The sequence below is a fragment of the Hyla sarda genome, chromosome 8 (assembly GCF_029499605.1).
Source record: "Hyla sarda isolate aHylSar1 chromosome 8, aHylSar1.hap1, whole genome shotgun sequence".
In the NCBI taxonomy this organism is placed as follows: Eukaryota; Metazoa; Chordata; class Amphibia; order Anura; family Hylidae; genus Hyla; species Hyla sarda.
The window spans coordinates 134,372,032-134,396,480 of NC_079196.1; the positions used below are offsets into that span (position 1 = coordinate 134,372,032).

The 24,449-nt window shown below is 44.1% G+C and overlaps 1 protein-coding gene across 2 annotated transcripts in view; it reads right to left on the reverse strand.

The window, feature by feature from the left end:
- The window catches only part of SF3B1 (splicing factor 3b subunit 1), a 290,537-nt gene that overhangs the window by 188,200 nt on the left and 77,888 nt on the right, over nt 1–24,449 (reverse strand). The gene's annotated exons all lie outside the window — the stretch shown is intronic.

Consider the following 24,449-nt stretch of genomic DNA (forward strand, 5'->3'; position numbering starts at 1 on the left):
AGAGGTTGATCGCTTTTTATTAATTTTTTTATGGTATAAAAAGTGACTATTTTGGACTTTAGAATTTTTTTTGCGTGTAGGACATTGACCGGGTGATTTAATTAACTATATATTTTTATAGTTCGGACATTTTCACACTCGGCGATACCACATTTTTATTTTTATTTACACTTTTTTATTTTATTGGGAAAATGGGGGTGATTCAAACTTTGATTTTTATTAACTCTTTTTTTCACTTTTTTTTGCAGTGTTATAGCCCCCATAGGGGGCTATAACTGTAGTACATTGATTCAATACACTGATCACTGCCATTGCATTGCAATAACCTATATAAAAAGAAAGTGGGGAAAAAAGGCCCAAAAAACAGTGCCTTGTATGTTACCCCTGGATAGATGGGTTGGTAGGGGGAGACTGAGTCTCTGTAAGATGGCCGCTCACCTTAAGCGTATAGTAAATACGCATATAGCCTAAAATTAGAGGTGTAATAATCCTGTGCTGGCCCCAGGAGGTCCTGAAGAGGAATTCAAAGGAACTAAAAAAATGGACCTTGATAGGCGCTCAGGTAGCCAAAGTGGAAGATGTCATGACCAGAGTGATATAAATAAAGTTCTTGTTTATTGGTTAAATAAAACAAGGTAAAACAATAACTCGTTTCGTGGTATGGCAACCCCTTCTTCAGATTAAAGAATCCTCTTTAATCTGAAGAAGGGGTTGCCATACCCCGAAACGAGTTTTTGTTTTACCTTGTTTTATTTAACCAATAAACAAGAACTTTATTTATATCACTCTGGTCGCAATATCTTCCACTTTAGCTACCTGAGGGCCTATCAAGGTCCATTTTTTGGTTCCTTTGAACTGCAATGACGGATCAGTGTTCGCGGCGGTTGATTGCTCAAGCCTGGCTTTGAGCAATCAATCACAGGTCAGACACAGAAGGTAGGTAAGGTACCCCCCTGTTGTGTTCTAGCTGATCGAGACATCACGATTTTACCGTGATGGTCCCGGTCAGCCCGACTGAGCTGCCAGGAAGCTTTTACTTTCCCTTTAGACACCGCGATCAACTTTGATCGCCGCGTTTAAAGAGTTAATGCCGTACATCAGCCCGATCGGCGATGTCCGGCATTAGCAACCAGGATCCACCGGGTATGATGCGTGCTCACCTGCTGAGCACACGTCATACCTTGAGAGCCGCTTATGGACGTTTATAAACGTGCATATGCGTTAAGGGGTTAAAAGGGTTTCCAGTGGAAATTTTTTTTTTTTTAAATCAACTGGTGCTGATAATTTAAACTACTTTTTGAATTTTTCTGCCTGACCACAGTGCTCTCTGCTGACACCTCTGTCCATGTCAGGAACTGTCCAGAGGAGGATAGGTTTGCTACGGGGACTTACTCCTGCTCTAGACAGTTCCTGACATGGACAGAGGTGTCAGCAGAGAGCACTGTAGTATATTCAAAAAGAAAAGAACTTTCTCTGGAGCATACAGAATATGATATGTACAGGAAGGATTAAGATTTTTAAATAGTAGTAATTAAAAAATCTGTTTAACTTTCCGGCACCAGTTGAAGAAAGAAAAAAAAAAAGTTTTCCACCATAGTACCCCTTTAAAATCAAAATTTGTCCCATCGACACCTATTGGTCAAGCAAGACTGAAGAAAACATCACCTCGGCACATGGCAAGAACATGGTCTTCATCTCTAATTGACATTACGTCATAAACAGTACATATGTAGATACATAGTAGGAAAAAATGGCAAGAACAAAGTACTCAACTGGCAAGTTGATAATGGATATTATTGGAGTGCAAACTTCAGTAGTGAGATAAGGTATACCTTAAGTTATGTTGAAGGGACAAAGGTAGTTTGGACAGAAAAGACAAAGGAAGAATTTTTAGAAAACTCCCAGATTTTAAAGCTAGAATATAGGTCACATCTGCTGCAGATGAATGTGGGGCGATAAAATCTATTACAAACCAACTATATGACAGATAGGCAGACCAAGTTGGTGCAGTGCGCAACATATGGTCTGAGCACTGGCAAGTTCACCCCTTCTGCCATATCCCCACTGGAAGCACAAATTATTTCCCAAAGACAACTTCTAGACTTCATTGGTCAACAATGGGGTTCTTCACCATTGGTACTTTATATTATTGCATGTATCACGGTATGAAAATAGCCAACAGTTTAGTATTTGAACTTACTACAGCATTGAACTATAGTGGGCACAGCAAAAGGTCTGCGTATCCTGCTACACATGACTAACCTCGCAATCAGTATTGTGGCTACATTTAAGCAGCTTTTGTGCATGTATTGAGACAAAAACATCCTCATGCCTAACAACTATTATTTTGCAGTGAATACTGCTTTTTACAGTACCTATTGTGTGGCTCTCAAACTGGGAGTTAAGCACTAATAACCACAAAGTGATTTAATTCAATATACTGTAGAACCAATTTTTTACTTCTATTACTGTTTTTGATTGCACATTAATAGAAGGTTTACTTTCATATGATTGTTAGAGTTCATTCAAACCACATTTCAGGGATACGGCATAAGAATCAGTTTTCTTGCCATACTAAAAGCCATGGCAGACCACGGTTTTCAGTCCGGCAACAAATCCGGAAATGGTCCAAAAATCTGCCAACGGGAGTGACTGACTGTCTGGCTTATTTAAATGAACAGGGTGTGTGGTAAGGCAAAGCTTCTCTTCTGCTCTGTCGGGGCTTCCCAAAGATCACTCTTCTCTCTACACTAGCTACATTGGACAATATCAGATTTGGCTTTCAATATCATCCCTACGCTGATTACACTCAGCTTTATACCTCTGCCAAGTGATATGACCCCTGCATTACTACAAAATACCAGTAACTGTTTTGCTGTTTTCTCAAACATCATGTCTTCCCTATATTTGAAACAAATTTATCAGAACTTCTTGTATTTCCTCCAAACTACCCAAACCAGATGTGTTCATCTCAATGTGCGGTACTACTATAATGTCTGGGCAGCAAGTGCGCAGTCTTGAAGTTATGCTAGACTAAGATCTATCTTTCACTCTCTATACCCAGTCCCTTTTACATTCTTGTCACCTCAATCTGAAAAAAAAAAAAAAAAGTCTCTAGAATTCATCCTTTTCTAAACAACAAGCTCTGGTTATTGCGCAAATTCATTTTTGCATTGACTATAGTAACTCTTCCCCCCCCCCCCCCCCTAAATCCTGCAGTCAGACTCTTCCTCTCCAGTAGTTCCACTTCCTCAACCCTGTCTACCATCCTAAAAGTCTCCGCTCTGATAGTGACTTAAACCTAATATCTTATATAATGAAACCCTCTCATTCCTGTCTCGAAGCTTTTTGTTCGTGCTTCACCAGTTTGCTGGAATGTGTTCGATCAAACCCTCAGAAGTCTACCCAAAAATCAGTTTTAAATGTGTCTTAAAGACCTCTTCAAGTAGGAGTATAACATCCTCCTAATTGGCCTCGCCAATCATTCTGTAGGGTCTACCTACACTCTATGCCCTTTAAATGTTCAGTTTGACTGGTTCAACTACCTCTATGTAATGTCTTATTTTTAAAACATGGCTGCACCGTTTATACCAGGAACCTGCTACCTTTTGTCTCAACCCCATCCCTCAGACTGTCAGCTCTCATGAGCAAGGCACTCACTTCTGTTTGAATAACGAGTGCATATTATTGTAATGTCTGATTCTGTCTTTGTACCCTAAAAATTGTAAAGTGCCACATAATTTGTTGGTAACATAGTAAAATAGTAACAGTAACATAGGGGAGATTTATCAAAAACTGCAGAGGAAGAATGGTGCAGTTGCCTATGGCAACCAGATTGCTTCTTTCATTTTTAAAGAGACCAGTGAAAAATGAAAGAAGCAATCTGACTGGTTGCCATGGGCAACTACACCACTCTTCCTTTACACAGGTTTTGATAAATCTCCCCCATAGTTCCTAAGATTGAAAAAAAGACCAGAATCCATGAAGTTCAACCTATAACCCTAATGAGTCCATCAAGGAAGGCAAAAAACCCTCATACTCTAGGTAAAAATTCGTTCCTGACTCCAAATATGGCAGTCAGAATAAATCCCTGGATCAACCTTCTGTCCCTATAGATCTAGAATACATAACCTGTAATGTTATTATTCTACAAAAATGCATCCAGACCCCTTTTAAATTCTTTTACAGAGTTAACCATGACCTCCTCCTCAGGAAGAGAATTCCACAGTCTCAAGGCTCTTACAGTAAGGAACCCCCATCTGTGCTGGTGTAGAAACCTCCTTTCCTCTAAACATAGAGGATGCCCCATTGTCATAGAAACAGTCCTGGGTATAAATAGATCATTGGAGAGATCTCTGTACAGTCCCCTGATATATTTATACATAGTTATTAGATCTCCCATAAGCCGCCTTTTTTCTAAACTAAATAACCCTAATTCTGATAATCTTTCTGGGTACTGTAGTCCTCCCATTCCCCTGGTTGCCCGTCTTTGAACCCTCTCCAGCTCCACTATATATTTCTTGTACACTGGTGCCCAGTACTGTACACAGTTTTCTATGTGTGGTCTGACTAGTAATTTCAACAGGGTTGAACTATTTCCTTGTCATAGGCATATATGCCCCTATTGATGCACCCCATAATTTTATTTGCCTTGGCAGCAGCTTCCCGACACTGGTCACTACAGCTAAATTTACTGTTAACTAAGACTCCCAGCTCCTTTTCCACATCAGTTGTCCCAAGTGTTCTCCCATTTAATACACTGCTCAAAAAAATAAAAGGGAACACTAAGAGAACACATCCTAGATCTGAATGAATGAACTAATGAAACTTATGAAATACTTTCGTCTTTACATAGTTGAGTGTGCTGACAACAAAACCAAAAAAATTATCAATGGAAATCAAATTTATCAACCCATAGAGGTCTGGATATGGAGTCAAAATCAAAGTGGAAATACTCACTACAGGTGGATTCAACTTTGATGTAATGTCCTTCAAACAAGTCAAAATGAAGCTCAGTAGTGTGTGCGTGTGCGCGTGTGCGTGTGCGTGTGCGTGTGTGTGTGTGTGTGTGTGTGTGTGTGTGTGTGTGTCCTCCACGTGCCCGTATGAACTCCCTACAATGCCTGGGCATGCTCCTGATGAGGTGGCGGATGGTCTCCCAGACCTGGACTAAAGCATCTGGCAACTCCTGGGCAGTCTGTGGTGCAACATGGCATTGGTGGATGGAGCGAGACACGATGTCCCAGATGTGCTCAATCGGATTCAGGTATGGGGAACGGGCGGGCCAGTCCACAGCATCAATCCCTTCCTCTTGCAGGAACTGCTGACACTCCAGCCACATGAGGTCTAGCATTGCCTTGCATTAGGGGGAACCCAGGGCCAACTGCACCAGCATATGGTCTCACAAGGGGTCTGAGGATCTCCTCTTGGTACCTAATGGCAGTCAGGCTACGTCTGGCAAGCACATGGATGGCTGTGCGGCACCCCAAAATGCCCCCCCACACCATTACTGACCCACCGCCAAACCTGTCATGCTGGAGGATGTTGCTGGCAGCAGAACATTCTCCACGTCACATGTGCTCAGTGTGAACCTGCTTTCATCTGTGAAGAGCACAGGGCGCCAGTGGCGAATTTGCCAATCTTTGTGTTCTCTGGCAAATGTCAAACGTCCTGCACGGTGTTTAGCTGTAAGCACAACCCCCACCTGTGGACGTCGGGTCTTCATACCACCCCTCATGATTCTGACTGAGTAAACACTAGCACATTTGTGGCCTGCTGGAGGTCATTTTGCAGGGCTCTGGCAGTGCTCCTCCTGTTCCTCCTTCCACAAAGGCAGAGGTAGTGGTCCTGCTGCTGGGTTATTGCCCTCCTACGGCCTCCTCCACATCTCCTGATGTACTGGCCTGTCTCCTGGCAGCTGCTCCATGCTCTGGACACTATGCTGCTAGACCTAGGTGTGTATTTTTGCGGATGACAAAGCTATGTAGCAGGATTGATGTTCCTGGAGGGATACACCAAATGGAAAAGGATTTAGGAAAATAGAAGAATGGACAAAACTCTAGCAACTGAAATTTAATGTGGATAAGTGCAAGATAATGCACCTGGGGTGTAAAAATCCTCGGGCACAATATAGAATATTTGACAGTACTGACCTCAGTGTCTGAGGAAATGGATTTAGGAGTAATTATTTCAGAAGATTTAAAGGTAGGAAGACAATGTAATAGAGCAGCAAGAATCGCTAGCAAAATGCTTGGATGTATAGGGAGAGGTATAAGCAGTAGAAAGAGAGAAATGCTCAAGCCCCTGCAGAACACTGGTGAGCACTCACTTGGAGTATTGTGTGCAGTACTGGAGGCCGTATCTCCAGAAGGATACAGCTACTCTAGAGAGAGTTCAGAGAAGAGCTACTAAACTAGTACATGGATTGCAAGATAAAACTTACCAGTAAAGGTTAAAGGACCTTAACATGTATAGCTTGGAAGAAAGACAGAGGGAATATGATAGAGACTTAAATAAATAAAAGGGAATCAACACCGTAAAGGAGGAGAGCATATTTAAAAAAGAAAAACTACCACTAGAGGACAGTTTTAAATTAGAGGGGCAAAGGTTTAAAAAGTAATATCAGGAAGTATTACTATACTGAGAGTAGTGGATGCATGGAATAGCCTTCCTGCAGAAGTGATCGCTGCAAATACAGTGAAGGAGGTTAAGCATGCATGGGATAGGCATAAGGCTATCGTTCATATAAGATAGGGCCAGGGACTATTGATAGGATTAATATTATTGAGCAGACTAGATGGGCCAAATGGTTATCTGCCGACACATTCTATGTTTCTAAGACACAGCAAACCTTCTTGCCACAGCTCGCATTGATGTGCCATCTTGGATGAGCTACACTACCTGAGCCACTTTACTGGTAGCGTGAGATGGAGTCTACAAACCACACGATTGAAAGCACCGCCAATATTCAAAAGTGACCAAAACATCAGCCAAGAAGCATAGGAACTGAAAAGTGGTCTGGTCAACACCTGCAGAACCAATCCTTTATTGGGGGTGTCTTGCTAATTGCCTAATTTCCACCTATTGTCTGTTCCACTTGCACAACAGCATGTGAAATTGATTGTCAGTGTTGCTTTCTGACTGGACAGTGTGATTTCATAGAAGTGTGATTGAATGAGTTACATTGTGTTTAAGTGTTGCATAATTTTTTTTTTAGCAGTGTACATAATCCCATCCCAGATTTATCCTCCCCATGTGCATTACCTTAGATTTATCAGTGTTGAACCTCATCTGCCACTCCTCCAACCTATAGAGATGCACTTGTAATAGTGCACTGTTCTCCAGTGTTTACCGCTTAAAAGTTTAGTATCATCTGCACAGATTGCTACTTTACTCTTCAACCCCTCTACAAGGTCATTAACGAATATATTAATTAGAACAGTACACAAGACCGACACCGGTGGAACCCCACTAGTAACAGTCACCCTATCAGAATAAGTACCATTAACCCCTTAACGACAATGGACGTAAATGTACGTATTGACGACGTGGTACATTTACGTGCCGCCATGACTGCGAGCACCGGGCGGGTGCACGCGTCATTCGCGGCAGGTCCCGGCAGGGGAAAAAGTGTCAGGGAGGCTAGTCCTGAACTGGCACACCCCAACGAGTTTGCCCGCTTGGCAGATGAGGGGGATGCCATTACAGAGCTAGGAGAACTGCAGCAGGATACCACCTCTGACCGCCAGGGGGGTGTCTGCTCCAGTAAAGAGGGAGGGAGGAGTACAGGGCAGGCCAGACCGGTACTAGTGGTGGGGGACTCAATTATTAGGGGGACAGACAGGGCAATCTGTCACAAAGACCGGGATCGCCGAACAGTGTGTTGTCTGCCTGGCGCACGAGTTCGGCACATCGCGGATCGGGTTGACAGGTTGTTGGGCGGGGCTGGAGAGGACCCAGCAGTCATGGTACATATTGGCACCAATGACAAAGTAAGAGGTAGGTGGAGTGTCCTTAAAAATGATTTCAGGGACTTAGGCCGCAAGCTTAAGGCAAGGATCTCCAAGGTAGTCTTTTCTGAAATAGTACCAGTACCACGAGCCGCACCAGAGAGGCAGCGGGAGATCAGGGAGGTAAACAAGTGGCTCAGAAGCTGGTGTAGGAAGGAAGGGTTTGGGTTCATGGAGAACTGGGCTGACTTCGCTGTCGGTTACCGGCTCTACCGTAGGGACGGGCTGCACCTCAATGGGGAGGGTGCAGCTTTGCTTGGGGAGAAGATGGCTAGAAGGGTGGAGTGTTTAAACTAGGGACTTGGGGGGAGGGAACCTACAGCAAAGAGGGGGAAGATAGTGTAGATAGAGAGGTGGGAATTATAAATGTACCTGGGGGTGGAGCGGAGGGAGGGGTTAGAATAGTTAATAGGAATAAGCTTCATAGGAAAATAAAACTTACACCCTTGAATCCCATTAACCCCAATAACAAAGGATGGAAATGTAAAGTGTATGTTCACAAATGCCAGAAGCCTACCAAATAAAATGGGGGAGCTTGAGGCCTTGATACTGGAGGAACATATTGATATAGTTGGGGTCGCTGAGACATGGCTGGACTCCTCGCATGACTGGGCTGTCAATCTGCAGGGGTTTACATTGTTTCGCAAGGATAGAATGAACAGAAAAGGTGGTGGAGTCTGTCTGTATGTAAGAAGTGGTATGAAAGTCAGTGTGAACGATGCCATAGTGTGTGATGATTCTGAGGATGTGGAATCATTGTGGGTAGAATTACAAAAGGAGGGAAATACTGAAAAAATAGTATTTGGTGTAATCTACAGACCCCCTAATATCACTGAAGAGATAGAAGTTCAGCTTCATAAACAAATAGAGAGGGCCGCCCGGGCAGGTACAGTGGTAATAATGGGAGATTTTAACTATCCAGATATAGATTGGGGTCCGGGGTTGGCTAAAACTACAAAGGGGCGACAATTCCTAAATTTATTGCAGGATAATTTTATGGGCCAGGTTGTGGAGGACCCAACAAGAAGTGATGCCATGTTGGATCTGATCATTTCCAACAACGCAGAGCTGGTTGGGAATGTAACTGTGCGGGAAAACCTTGGGAATAGCGACCACAATATAGTTACTTTTGACTTAAAATGTAGAAAACAAAGACAGGCGGGGAAGGCAAAAACATATAACTTTAAAAAGGCAAATTTCCCTGGGCTGAGATCTGCACTACAGAACATAGACTGGGGGGAGGTGTTCTCAAATACTGATACAGAAGGTAAATGGGACATCTTTAAATCAACTCTAAATAACTATACAGCTAAATATATACCAAAGGGGAACAAATATAAACGATTAAAACTAAATCCTACATGGCTGACACATGATGTTAAAAGAGCAATAAACAACAAAAAAATAGCCTTCAAAAAATACAAATCTGATGGGTCAGCTATAACATTTAAACAGTACAAGGAGCTTAATAAAATCTGTAAAAATGTAATAAAAACAGCAAAAATTCAAAATGAGAGACAGGTGGCCAAAGAAAGCAAAACTAATCCTAAATATTTTTTTAAATATATAAATGCAAAAAAACCAAGGACAGAGCATGTAGGACCCCTTAATAATGATAATGGGGAGGTTGTCACAGGCGATCAAGAGAAGGCGGAGCTACTGAATGGGTTCTTTAGTTCTGTATACACTATGGAAGAAGGAGCTGACATTGGCCAGGTCGGTGCTGGTAACACATCATGTAATGTACTGAACTGGCTTAATGTAGAGATGGTACAAGGTAAGTTAAGTGATATAAATGTAAGCAAATCCCCAGGGCCGGATGGACTACACCCAAGAGTTCTTAGAGAGGTAAGTTCAGTAATATCTGTACCCCTGTTCATGATATTTAGAGATTCTCTGGTGTCTGGTATTGTGCCAAGGGACTGGCGCAAGGCGAATGTGGTGCCAATCTTCAAAAAGGGCTCTAGGTCTTCCCCAGGAAACTATAGACCGGTAAGTTTAACGTGCATTGTGGGTAAATTGTTTGAAGGACTTATAAGGGATTACATACAGGAATACATAGGGGATAATTGTATTATAAGTGATAGCCAGCATGGGTTTACTAAGGATAGAAGTTGTCAAACCAATCTAATTTGCTTTTATGAAGAGGTGAGTAGAAGCCTTGACAGAGGAATGGCTGTGGATATAGTGTTTCTGGATTTTGCTAAAGCATTTGATACTGTCCCTCATAGATGTCTGACAGGTAAGTTAAGGTCTTTGGGTTTGGAAATTTTAGTTTGTAACTGGATTGAACACTGGCTCATTGATCGTACCCAGAGAGTGGTGGTCAATGATTCGTACTCTGATTGGTCCCCGGTTATTAGTGGTGTACCCCAAGGTTCTGTACTGGGCCCGCTGTTGTTTAATTTATTTATTAATGATATAGAGGATGGTATTAACAGCTCTGTTTCTATCTTTGCAGATGACACCAAGCTTTGTAGCACAGTACAGTCTATAGAGGTGTGCATAAGTTACAAGATGACTTGGATATACTAAGTGTCTGGGCATCCACTTGGCAAATGAGGTTCAATGTGGATAAATGTAAAGTTATGCATCTGGGTACTAATAACCTGCATGCATCGTATGTCTTAGGGGGGATTAAACTGGCAGAGTCACTGGTAGAGAAGGATCTGGGTGTACTTGTAGATCACAGACTACAGAATAGCATGCAATGTCAGGCTGCTGCTTCCAAAGCCGGCAGGATATTGTCATGTATCAAGAGATGCATGGACTCAAGTGACAGGGACATAATACTCCCCCTTTATAAATCATTGGTACGGCCTTACCTGGAATATGCTGTTCAGTTTTGGGCACCTGTCCATAAAAGGGACACTGCGGAGTTGGAAAGGGTGCAGAGACGCGCGACTAAACTAATATGGGGAATGGAACATCTTAGCTATGAGGAGCGATTAAAGGAGTTACAATTGTTTAGTCTTGAGAAGAGACGTTTAAGGGGGGATATGATAAACGTATATAAGTATATTAATGGCCCATACAAAAAATATGGAGAAAAACTGTTCCAGGTTAAACCCCCCCAAAGGACGAGGGGGCACTCCCTCCGTCTGGAGAAGAAAAAGTTTAGTCTCAAGGGGCGACACGCCTTCTTTACCATGAGAACTGTGAACTTATGGAACAGTCTACCTCAGGAACTGGTCACAGCAGGAACAATTAACAGCTTTAAAACAGGATTAGATACATTCCTGGAACAAAATAAGATTAATGCTTATGAAGAAATATAAAATCTCATCCCTTCCCCAATATCGCGCCACACCCCTACCCCTTAATTCCCTGGTTGAACTTGATGGACATATGTCTTTTTTCGACCGTACTAACTATGTAACTATGTAACTATGTAACCCCTCAGATGCCGTGATCAATATAGCTCACGGCATCTGTGGCAGTGCGGTACTTTCAATGGATGATCGGATCGCCCGCAGCGCTGCCGCAGGGATCCGATCATCCAGCATGGCGGCTGGCGGTCCCCTCACCTTGCTCCGGCCGTCTCCCGGGGTCTTCTGCTCTGGTCTGAGATCGAGCAGACCAGAGCAGAAGATCACCGATAATGCTGATCAGTGCTATGTCCTATACATAGCACTGAACAGTATTAGCAATCAAACTATTGCTATAGATAGTCCCCTATGGGGACTATTAAAGTGTTAAAATGAAAGTTAAAAACATAACAGTAAAAAAAATATAAAAAAATAATGTGAAAAATTCCCTCCCAATAAAATGGAAAATGTCCTTTTTTTCCCCCATTTTACCCCCATAAAGTGTAAAAAAAATTTAATACATATTTGGTATCGCCGTATGAGTAAATGGCCGAACTATTAAAATATTGGTATTGATCCCGTACGGTGAACAGCGCGAACGTAAAAAAAAAAAAAAAGCAAAATTGCTTAAAAAAAATGAATTAAAGTTTTATAACCACAAATGTGGTATCAATAAAAAGTACAGATCATGACGCATAAAATGAGCCCTCATACCGCCACTTATACGGAAAAGTGAAAAAGTTATAGGTCGTCAAAATAGAAGGATTTTAAACATACTAATTTGGTTAAAAAGTTTGCGTTTTTTTTTTTTTTAAGCGCAACAATAATAGAAAAGTATATAATCATGGGTATCATTTTAATCATATTGACCCCCAGAATAAAGAACACGTCATTTTTACCATAAATTGTACGGCGTGAAAACGAAACCTTCCAAGATTTACAAAATTGCGGTTTTCTTTTTAATTTCCCCACACAAATAGTATCTTTTTGATTGCGCCATACATTTTATGGTAAAATAAGTGATTACGCAGGACAACTGGTCCCGCAAAAAACAAGCCCTCATCCTAGTCTGTGGATGAAAATATAAAAGTTACGATTTTTACAAGACAAGGAGGAAAAACGAAAATGCAAAAATAAAATTGGCCTGGTCCTTAACCTGTACGTCCTGAGTCCGCTCACGATCTATAACACGGGGCCATGGCGTGGCCGCGCGTCATAGCGGGTCGGGCCCGGCCTCTAAGGCTGGGACCCGTGGCTAATAGCGCGCGGCATTGATCGCGGTGCCGTGCGCAATTAACCCTTTAGACGCGGCATTCAAAGTTGAACGCCACGTCTAAAATGAAAGTGAAACCATGCCGGTTAGCTCAGGGAGCTGTTCAGGATAGCCGTGGCGAGATCGCGGCATCCCAAACAGCTTACATGACAGCTGGAGAATCCCTACCTGCCTCCTTGCTGTCCGATCGCCGAATGACTGCTCAGTGCCCGAGATCCAGGCATGAGCAGTCAAGCGGCAGAATCATCGATCACTGGCTTCTTATGAGAAACCAGTGATCAATGTAAAAGATCAGTGTGTGCAGTGTTATAGGTCCCTATGGGAGCTAAAACACTGCAAAAAAAAGTGAATAAAGATCATTTAACCTCTCCCATTAAAAAAAAAATTCCAAAAACTGTAAATAAAAATATACATATGTGGTATGGCCGCGTGCGGAAATGTCCGAATTATAAAAATATATTGTTAATTAAACCGCACGGTCAATGGCGTACGCGCAAAAAATTCCTCAGTCAAAGTAGTGCATTTTTGGTCACTTTTTATATCATGGAAAAATGAATAAAAAGCGATCAATAAGTCCTATCAATGCAAAAATGGTACCTCTAAAAACGTCAGATTACGGCGCAAAAAATTAGCCCCCATACGCGGAAAAATAAAAAAGATATAGGGGTCAGAAGATGACAATTTTAAACGTATAAAGTTTCCTGCATGTAATTTAAAGTTCTTCAAGAAGTACGACAAAATCAAACCTTCATAAGTAGGGTATCATTTTAACCGTATGGACCTACAGAATAAAGAGAAGGTGTCATTTTTACCGAAAAATGTACTGCGTAGAAACGGAAGCCCTCAAAAGTTACAACATGGCTTTTTTTTTTCAATTTTGTGTCCCATTGATTTTTTTTTCTGTTTTGCCGTAGATTTTTGGGTAAAATGACTGACATCATTACAAAGTAGAATTGGTGGTGCAAAAAATAAGCCATCATATGGATTTTTAGGTGAAAAATTTAAAGAGTTATGATTTTTTAAAGGTAAGGAGGAAAAAACGAAAATGCAAAAAAACGGAAAAAACCCGGGTCCTTAAGGGGTTAAGGTCAAAATGGGCTTGGTCCTTAAGGGGTTAAAGGGATACTCCGGTGGAAATTTTTTATATAAATATTTTTTTTTTTTTTTTTTTTTTATCAACTGGTGCCAGAAAGTTAAACAGATTTTAAATTACCTCTATAAAAAAAAATCTTAATCCTTCCAGTACTTATTAGATGCTGAATACCACATAGGAAATTATTTTCTTTTTGGAACACAGAGCTATCTGCTGACACCTCTGTCCATTTTAAGAACTGTCCAGAGTAGGAGAAAATCCACATAGAAAACATATGCTGCTCTGGACAGATCCTAAAATGAACAGAGCACTGTGGTCATGACTAGAGATGAGCGAACTTACAGTAAATTTGATTCGTCACGAACTTCTTGGCTCGGCAGTTGATGACTTATGCTGCGTGAATTAGTTCAGCCTTCAGGTGCTCCGGTGGGCTGGAAAAGGTGGATACATTCCTAAGAAAGTCTCCTAGGACTGTATCCACCTTTTCCAGCCCACCGGAGCACCTGAAAGCTGAACTAATTTATGCAGGAAAAGCCATCAACTGCCGAGCCGAGAAGTTTGTGACAAATCAAATTTACTGTAAGTTCGCTCATCTCTAGTCATGATGTCAGCAGGGAGCACTGTGTTCAAAAACAGAAAATAATTTCCTCTTTAGTATTCAGCAGCTAATAAGTACAGGTAGGATAAATATATATATTTTTTAATATAAGTAATTAACAAATCTGTTTGACTGTTGATAAAAAAGGTTTCCACCGGAGTACCCCTTTAATAACTACCCTCTGTTCCCCATCACTGAGCCAGTTACTTAACCACATTTTTCCCCAGTCCAAGCATTCTCATTTTATGCATCAACCTTTTATGTGGCACCGTATCAGCAATGCTCCTCATTTTTTAAAGGGCCTACACTTCCATTTTTAACCTCTTTGCTATTTATATAGTTAAAGAACATTTTGGGGCTAGTTTTACTCTCTTTGGCAAGGAGTGTCTATTTTTGCGGCTTAACCCCTTAAATGGGCACAGTCACCAACTTTATTTTTTGATATGTTGTAGTACTTATGTACTACAACATATCTCTAATATACTTTTATTATTATTTTTTTCATTAAAAAGGTTTAATTTACATTTAAAAACCGGCTACTGAAAAAGGACTGATTTTGGAGTGGCAATCAGTCCTTTTTCAGTTAGGCTGCACTTGCTCCCTGCCTGTCAGACAGGCGGGAGCGAGCGCATTGGCTCCCCGGCCACTACTCCCGCACATCGCCGCCGCCTCGTTGCCGCCGCTGTCCCTGCACGCCCGCTGCCGGACCCTGCAGTAACTGCAAGTGTAATGAGGGAACGGGGTATGCGGGGCATGGCGGGGGGGCTGGGGAGGGAACGGGCTAGTGCCGTAGCGGGGGGGGGGTAATGGGCTAGCAAAAAATAAAAAATAGGATGGTGGGAGCTACCCTTTAAGGACCGGGGTTTTTCAGTTTTTGCATTTTCGTTTTTCCTCCTTCCTTATTTTTTGCACCACCAATTCTACTTTTTAGTGACATCAATCATTTTACCCAAAAATCTATGGCGAAACGGAAAAAAAAAAAAAAAATCATTGTGAGACAAATTTGAAGAAAAAAAAATGTCATTTTGTAACTTTTGGGGGCTTCCATTTCTACACAGTACACTTTTCGGTAAAAATGACACCTTCTCTTTATTCTGCAGGTACATACGATTAAAATGATACCCTACTTATATAGGTTTGATTTTGTCGTACTTCTGGAAAAAAAATCAACTACCGTATATACTCTAGTATAAGCAGAGTTTTTCAGCACGATTTTTCGTACTGAAAACACCCCCCTCTGCTTATACTCGAGTGAACTCTCCGCCTGTCAATCCCTTCATCAGTGGTCTTCAACCTGCGGACCTCCAGATGTTGCAAAACTACAACTCCCATCGGCTGTCCAGGCGTTGTAGTTTTGAAACCTCTGGAGGTCCGCAGGTTGAAGACCACTGAGGGCTTCAGCATCATCCAGCCCCCCCCCCCCCTTTTGTTTTGTACTCCCCTCCCCTTGGCTGGAAGTTAGGGTGAGCTGGTCTGGGCCATCTATGCTGAAGGGACCTTCCGGTATCGATGGTTAGTCGTTCCGGGCTGTCCATTTTCACCGGGGGGGCCCTATTCTCCGTGCTTCGGGCCCGGACTAGTGACGTTGTCTTGACGACGGCACACAGGGACGTTGCGCATGAACATCCCTCTGCATAGTCAAGGCAACGTCACTACTCCGGGCCGAAGTGCGGAGAAAAGGGCCCCCCGGTGAAAAAAGACAGCCCACAACGACTAACCATCCCCACCGGACGGTCCCTGCAGCATAGATGGCATGGGCCAGCTCACCCTAACTTCCCACCGAGGGGATGAGAGTACAAAACAAAAAGGGGGGGCTGGATGATGACGAAGGCCGCAGTGGTCTTCAACCTGCGGACCTCCAGAGGTTTCAAAACTACAACACCCAGCATGCCCGGACAGCCGATGGCTGTCCAGGCTTGCTGGGAGTTGTAGTTTTGAAACATTTGGAGGCTCGCAGGTTGAAGACCACAGATGAAGGGATTGACAGGCTTATGATTAAGTGATTATGATTAAGGGGGGGATGATGACGGAGGACTGGATGATTACATTGGGGGGGGGGGGGTGATGTATTTCCCACCCTAGGCTTATAGTCGAGTCAATAACTTTTCCTAGGTTTTTGGGGTAAAATTAGGGGCCTCGGCTTATACTCTAGTATATGCGGCACATGCAGGAAAATTTATACCTTAAACATTGTCATCTTCTGACCCCCTACAACTTTATTTTCCGCATATAAAGCGGTATGAGGGCTAATTTTTTGCGCCGTGATCTGAAGTTTTTAGCAGTACCATTTTTGTATTCATAGGACTTTTTCATTTTTTCATGATATAAAAAAGTGACCAAAAGGACACTATTTTGGAATTTTTTTGCGCGTACCCCATTGACAGTGCGGTTTAATTAATATATTTATTATTCGAACATTTCCACACGTAGCGATACCACATGTTTATTTTCATTTACACTTTTTTTTAATTAGAAAAAGGGGGGGGGATTCAAACTTATTAAGGAAGGAGTTAAATGATCTTTATTCCCTTTTTTGCCCCCACTTTTTTTTTTTTTTTTTTTTTTGAGCAGTGTTAGGCTAGGTTCAGACTACGGAATCTCCAGACAGAAGATTTCCATTCGGAGATTCGGAGTGCGGCCAGCGCTGACTAGATCAGTCGGCGCTAGGACCGCGCAGACACTGCAGTCTCCAATAGACTGCAATGTGTTCCGCGAGTATTTCCACCTGAAGAAAGAGCAACGCCATTCTTAAGGCGGAAATTTGCAAGCAGATTTTCAGTTCACAAATTCCGCTTCACAAGTTGCGAAGTGTGAATTTGTGAACAGAAACCCATTCACTACACTATACATTTTAGCAAGCGGAATTTTGTAGTCTGAACTTAGCCTTAAAGCTCCCATAGGGGTCTATAACACCGCACACACTGATCTTTTACATCGATCAGTGGTTTCTCATAGGAAACCACTGATCGATGATTCTGCCACTGGACTGATCATGCCTGGATCTCAGGCACTGAGCAGTCATTCTGCGATTGAACACCAGGAGCAAAGGTAAGGGACCCTTCTGCTGTGTCACATCTGTTCAGGATGCCGCGATTTCACCGCGTACATCCCGAACAGGCCCGAGCTAACCGGCAACGATTTACTTTCACATCGGCGATCACCTTTGAACGCCGCGATTAAAGGGTTAATAGCGCAGTGCATCGTGATCAGTGCTGCGCACTATTAGCCACGGGTCCCAGCCATTGTTGCAGGCCGGGCCCGCCCCGCATTATAGAACAGGAGCAGACTCCTAACATACAGGTACGACATGGCTCCTGTAGGGGTTAAAGGGTTACTCCTGTGGAAATTTTAATTTTTTTTAAATCAACTGGTGGCATAAAATTAAACAGATTTGTAAATTACTTCTATAAAAAAAATAATCTTAATCCTTCCAGTACTTATTAGCTGCTGATTACTAGAGAGGAAATGGTTTTCTTTTTGGGACACAGAGCTCTGTGCTGACATCATGACCGCAGTGCTCTCTGCTGACATCTCTATCCATTTTAGGAACTTTCCAGAGCAGCATATGTTTGCTATGGGGATTTTCTCCTGCTCTGGACAGTTATAAAATAGGCAGAGATGTCAGCAGAGAGCACTGCGGTCATGATTTCAGCATAGAGCTCTGTGTTCCAGAAAGAAAACAATTTCCTCTGTAGTATTCAGCAGCTAATAAGTACGGGAAGGATTAAGATTTGTTAATAGAAGAAATGTACAAATCTGTTAAACTTTCTGGCACCAGTCGATTTAAAAAAAAAAAAAAAAAAAAAAAAAGTTTTCCACAGGAGTACCCCTTTAACCCCTTAACGACCCAGCCAATTTTCACTGTAGGACCCGGCCATTTTTTGCACATCTGACCACTGTCACTTTAAGCATTAATAACTCTGGGATGCTTTTACCTTTTATTCTAATTCAGTTACTTTTTTCGAGACTTATTCTACCTTATGTTAGTGGTAAAATTTTGTCAATACTTGCATCATTTCTTGGTGGAAAATTCCAAAATTTGATAGAAAAAAAATGTTAAATTTAGCTTTTTTTTTACTTTGACGCCCTCTGCTTATAAGGAAAATGAATATTCCAAATACATTATATATTGATTCACATATACAATATGTCTACTTTGGGTTTGCATCATGAAGTTGACATGTTTTTACTTTTGGAAGACATCACAGGGCTTCAAAGTATAGCAGCAATTTTGAATTTTCAAAATCAAAATTTTTCAGGGACCAGTTAAGTTTTGAAGTGGATTTGAAGGGCTTTCATATTAGAAATACCCCATAAATGACCACATTATAAAAACTGCACCCCTCAAAGTATTCAAAATGACATTTAACCCTTTAGGTGTTTCACATCAATAGCAGCAAATTGGAGAAAATTCAAACTCTTCATTTTTTACACTGGCAGGTTCTTGGAGACCCAGTTACTGAATTTTTACAAGGGGTAAAGAGAGAAATCTTCCTAAAATGTGTAAGAATACCTCATATGTGTATGTCAAGTGTTCGGCGGGTGCACTAGGGGGCTCAGAAGGGAAGGAGCGACAGTGGGATTTTGGAGAGTGAGTTTTTCTGAAGTGGTTTTTGGGGGGCATGTCACATTTAGGAAGCCCCCCTATTTTGGAAACTACACCCCTCAAGGCACGTAACAAGGGGTCCAGTGAACCCTAAACACACCACAGGTGTTTGACGACTTTTCGTTAAATTTGGATGTGTAAATTATTTTTTTCACAAAAATGCTAGTTTTCCCTCAAATTTAAAATTTTTACAAGGGATAATAGGACAAAATGCCCCCCAAAATTTGTAATCCCATCTCTTCTGAGTATGGAAATACCCCATGTGTGGACGTCAAGTGCTCTGCTGGCGCACTACAATGCTCAGAGAAGGAGCGCCATTGAGCTTTTGGGAAACAAAATAGTTTGGAATTAAAGTCAGGGGCCATGTGCGTTTACAAATTCCCCCCTACATGTGACCCTATTTTGGAAACGACACCCCTCACAATTTAATAAGGGGTGCAGTGAGTATTTACACCCACTGGCATTTGACAGATCTTTGGAACAGTGGGCTGTGCAAATAAAAAATTAAAGTTTTCATTTTCACAGACCACTGTTCCAGAAATCTGTCAGACACCTGTGGGGCGTAAATGCTCACTGTACCCCTTATTACATTACGTGAGGGGTGTATTTTCCAAAATGGATCACCTGGGGGTGGGGTCCATTGTTCTGGCACTATGGGGGCTTTGTAAACACACGTGGCCTTCAATTCCAGACAGATTTTCTCTTCAAAAGCCTAATGGCGCTCCTTCTCTTCTGAGCATTGTAGTTCACCCGCAGGGCACTTTACATCCACATATGGGGTATGTTCTTGCTCAGTAGAAATGAGGTTACAAATTTTGGGGGGCTTTTTTCCTATTTTCCCTTGCGAAAATGAAAAATGTAGGGTAACACCAGCATTTAAGTGAAAAAAAAATGTTTTCTTCATTTTTCCATTCAACTTAGAATTTTCATTAAACACCTGTGGGGTGTAAAGGCTTACTATACCCCTTGTTACGTTTCGTGAGGGGTGTAGTTTCCAAAATGGGGTCACATGTGGGTATTTCTGTTTTTGCTTTATGTCAGAACCGCTGTAAAATCAGCCACCCCCTTGCAAATCACCAATTTAGGCCTCAGATGTACATAATGCACTCTCCCTCCTGAGCCTTGTTGTGCGCCCGCAGAGCATTTTACGCCCACATATGGGGTATTTCCGTACTCAGGAGAAATTGCGTTAATTTTGGGGGTCTTTTTTTCCTTTTAACGCTTGTGAAAATAAAAAGTATGGGGCAACACCAACATGTTAGTGTAATTTTTTTTATTTTTTTTACACTAACAAGCTGGTGTTGCCCCCAACTTTTCCTTTTCATAAGGGGTAAAAGAAGAAAAAGCCCCCCAAAATTTGTAGTTTCTCCCGAGTACAGAAATACCCCATATGTGGCCCTAAACGGTTTCCTTGAAATACGACAGGGCTCCGAAGTGAGAGCGCCATGCGCATTTGAGGACTAAATTAGGGATTGCATAGGGGTGGACATTGGGAAGCACTGGCGTAGAATACCCCTAACATGGTGCCTCCAGCTGTTGGTCAACTCCCAGCATGCCTGGACAGTCAGTGGCTGTCCGGAAATGTTGGGAGTTGTTTTGCAACAGCTGGAGGCTCCGTTTTGGAAACACTGCCATACAATAAGTTTTTCATTTTTATTGGGGGGGGGGGGGGGGGACGACAGTGTAAGGGGGTGTATATGTAGAGTTTTACCCTTTATTATGTGGTAGTGTAGTGTTTTTAGGGTACATTTGTACTGGCGTGTTACGATGAGTTTCCCGCTAGGAGTTTGCGCGGCGTCGAAAAATTTGCCGCAGCTCAAGCAGGAGACTTACTGTAAACCTGCCCGTGTGAAGATACCCTGTACATTCACATAGGGGGGGGGGGGGGGGGGGGGTCAAACCCTGCAGCTGTTTCAAAGTGACAACTCCCAGCACGTACTGACAGACCGTGCATGCTTGAGGCACACTGGTTGGAAAACCTTCAGTTAGGTTCTGTTACCCAACTCTATTTTCCAACCAGTGTGTCTCCAGCTGTTGTAAAACTACAACTAACCAGCATGTACTGATCGCCGAAGGGCATGCTGGGAGATGTGGTTATGCAACATCTGGAGGGACACAGTTTAGAGACCAGAGCACAGTGATCTCCAAACTGTGGCTCTCCAGATGTTGCAAAACTACAACTCCCAGCATGCCCAATAGCTGTCTGGGCATGCTGGTAGTTGTAGTTTTGCAACAACTGGAGGGCTACAGTTAGAGACCACTGTATAGTTGTCCCAAACTGTAGCACTCCAGAAGTTGCTAGGCAACTCACCGGATTCCGTAGGATCCAACGAGCCAGCCGCACGACATCGCAGCCCGGGCGGCGATGTCGTGCAGCCTTGGTAAGTGACCTTCGGCACCGGTCCCTGTCGGTTTCCCCGTCCTGCCCCACCTATTATGGGTGGGCAGAACAGGGAAAATTAAAGTAAACCCACCCGCCCCCGATCTGCTACTGGTCTTCGCATCTATACGACCAATAGCAGAATTAGGAGGGGTGGCACCCAATATACCCGTAATAACCCGGAATCGCAAGTGTGAATTCACAGACCGTGAGATGTACCAAAGCCGTCCCTTGGGTGGGCAGATAAGCAGTCAGGAAGACGGCCGATCCACTCCCGCCTCGAACACTTTACGACCCAGACTAGCATCAGCCGATGCGAAGGTATGAACTCTGTAGAACCTCGAGAAGTGTGCAAAGACAACCAGGTAGCCGCCTTGCAAATCTGCGAGGCCGAGGCTCTATTCTGGAGAGCCCGGGATGCCCCAACAGAACGGGTAGAATGAGCCACAACCCTGAAAGGAGAAGCCTTCCCCTTACAGCGATAGGCTTCCGAAATGGCAGACCGAATCCACCGAGAAATGGTGGCCCTGGAAGCAGGTTGTCCCTTGCGACGACCTTCCGTGAGGACGAAAAAGGAATCACACTGACGAAACGAAGAAGTGATGGAGAGATAAGATCGAACAGCCCGAACTACATCCAGCTTGTGTAGTAAGCGCTCCTTAGGATGAGAAGGAGCAGGACAAAAAGACGGGAGGACAATGTCCTCATTGAGATGAAAAGCCGAAACCACCTTAGGCAAAAAACGAAGGATCTAGCCGGAAAACAACCTTGTTCTGGTGGATCACTAGAAACGGAGAACGGCAGGAAAGAGCTGCCAATTCAGACACCCTCCGGATAGAGGTGAGAGCAACAAGAAACGCCACTTTCCAAGAAAGGAGGCGGAGAGACTCCTCGCTAAGGGGCTCAAAGGGTGCACCCTGGAGGGCACTCAGAACCAAATTCAAGTCCCAAGGGGGAGAGGGTGACCAATAAGGAGGAACAGCATGCGCCACTCCTTGAAGGAAGGTCCGGACATAAGAATTAGAAGCCAGGGGCCGCTGGAAAAGAACAGCAAGGGCCGAAACCTGACCTTTAAGTGAACTGAGAGACAACCCCAGTTCCAACCCAGACTGCAAAAAAGAGAGAAGACGGGGAACCGAGAAGGTTACCGGGGAGAAGTCCTGAGCTTCACACCAACGAAAATAAGACCGCCAAGTAGGGTGGTAAATTCTTGCGGAGTAGGGCTTACGAGCCCTGAGCATGGTGTTAATGACTTGGGAAGAGAACCCGCGTGCGCTCAAAACCGCGGTCTCAACTGCCACGCCATCAAATGCAGCGACTGTAAATTGGGGTGGCAAAGAGAACCCTGAGAGAGCAGGTCCGGACGGAGCGGAAAGCGCAGTGGAGCGTCGTCCAGGAGCCTGACTACGTCGGCGTACCACGACCTTCGAGGCCAATATGGAGCTACCAGAATGGCAGGGACGTCCTCTGCTTTGAGCTTCCGCAGCACCCTAGGAAGGAGCGGAAGGGAAGGGGAGGGAACAGATAGGGTAGGGCAAACCCCGCCCAAGGAATCACTAGGGTGTCCACAGCCAGAGCCTGAGGGTCCCGGGACTTGGACACAATAGGAAGGATCTTCCGATTGTGCCGAGACGTGAGGAGGTCCACGTCCAGAATGCCCCAGAGGTCGCAGAGTTGCGCCAAGACCTCTGGATGTAGAGACCACTCGCCGGTGAAGACCGACTGAGGAAGTCCGCTTCCCAGTTGAGCACTCCCGGAATGTGAATCGCCGAAATGGCCGGAACCTTGCTTCCCGCCCAGGTAAGAATCTTGGTCACCTCGGCCATGGCTGCCGAGCTGCGAGTGCCGCCCTGTCGATTTATGTACGCCACTGCCGTGGCGTTGTCCAACTGGACGCGGACAGGACTCCCAATGAAGAAGACAAAGAAGAATCGCCCGTAATTCCAATATGTTTATCGGAAGAAGGGTCTCTCGGGGAGACCAGAGTCCGTGAACCGTCCAGTCCCTGAACACACCGCCCCAGCCCGACAGGCTGGCATCCGTTGTGACTACCTGCCAGTGAAGGGGAATAAATGACCGCCCTTGGAGAAGAGCCACCAGAGCAGAGACTGACGGACCCTGCGAGTGAGAACAATCTGACGATCGAGAGAAAGAGGAGACCTGTTCCATCAAGAATCGCCAGTTGAAGGGGGTGGTAATGAAACTGGGCAAAGGGTACGGCCTCCATAGTTGCCACCATCTGACCCAGGAATTCCATACAAGTGCAGATGGGGACTGAGACCTGGGTCCGAAGGGAGCGGACCCACGACAGAAGCACCAGACATTTGTCCGGCAGGAGACGAATTCGGGCAGAGGCCGTGTCGAATTGGAGTCCCAGGAAGGTTAGAGACTGGGTAGGATGGAGGACTGACTTGTCCCGGTTGACCACCCACCCGAAGAGATCCAGAGTGTGGAGAGTGACATCCAGATTCTCCAGAGTCTGGGCTCTGGTTGGAGCCTTGATTAGAAGGTCGTCCTGGAAGGGTATCACCGAGATTCCCCTCGACCGTAACAGGCCCATCACTGGCGCAAGGATCTTTGTAAAGACCCGAGGAGCCGTAGCTAGACCAAAGGGGAGGGCTACGAATTGAAAATGCACCTCCGGAACCGCAAAGCGGAGGTACCGATGATGGCCTGGAAAAATTAGCACATGGAGGTAGGCATCCTTGATGTCCACCGATGAAAGGAACTCCCCTTGTTCCAGGGACGCCACCACCGAACGGAGAGATTCCATTCGGAAGTGGCGGATAAGAAGATGACAGTTGAGACGCTTGAGGTCTAGGATTGGTCGCACAGAACCGTCCTTCTTGGGAACCACAAAAAGATTGGAATAGAAACCCTGAAACCGTTCCCCTGGAGGAACGGGAACAATAACCCCCTGGAGAAGCAGAAACTGGAAAGCCGCTCGAAAGTGCTTCGCCAGAGAAGGAGATCGGGGGGCCCGGGATAAAAAAAAAACGATCCCTCGGAAGGGAGGCGAATTCGATAACCGTTGGACATCACGTCCCTGACCCAAGAGTCCTGAATGTGTGAGGTCAAGATGTCTTGAAAAAGTAAGAGATGACCTCCCACCCGAGAAGAAACCGCAGGTGGGGGCCTCACTTGATGCAGAAGTGGGTTTGCGGTTGCCTGATTTGGGCCAG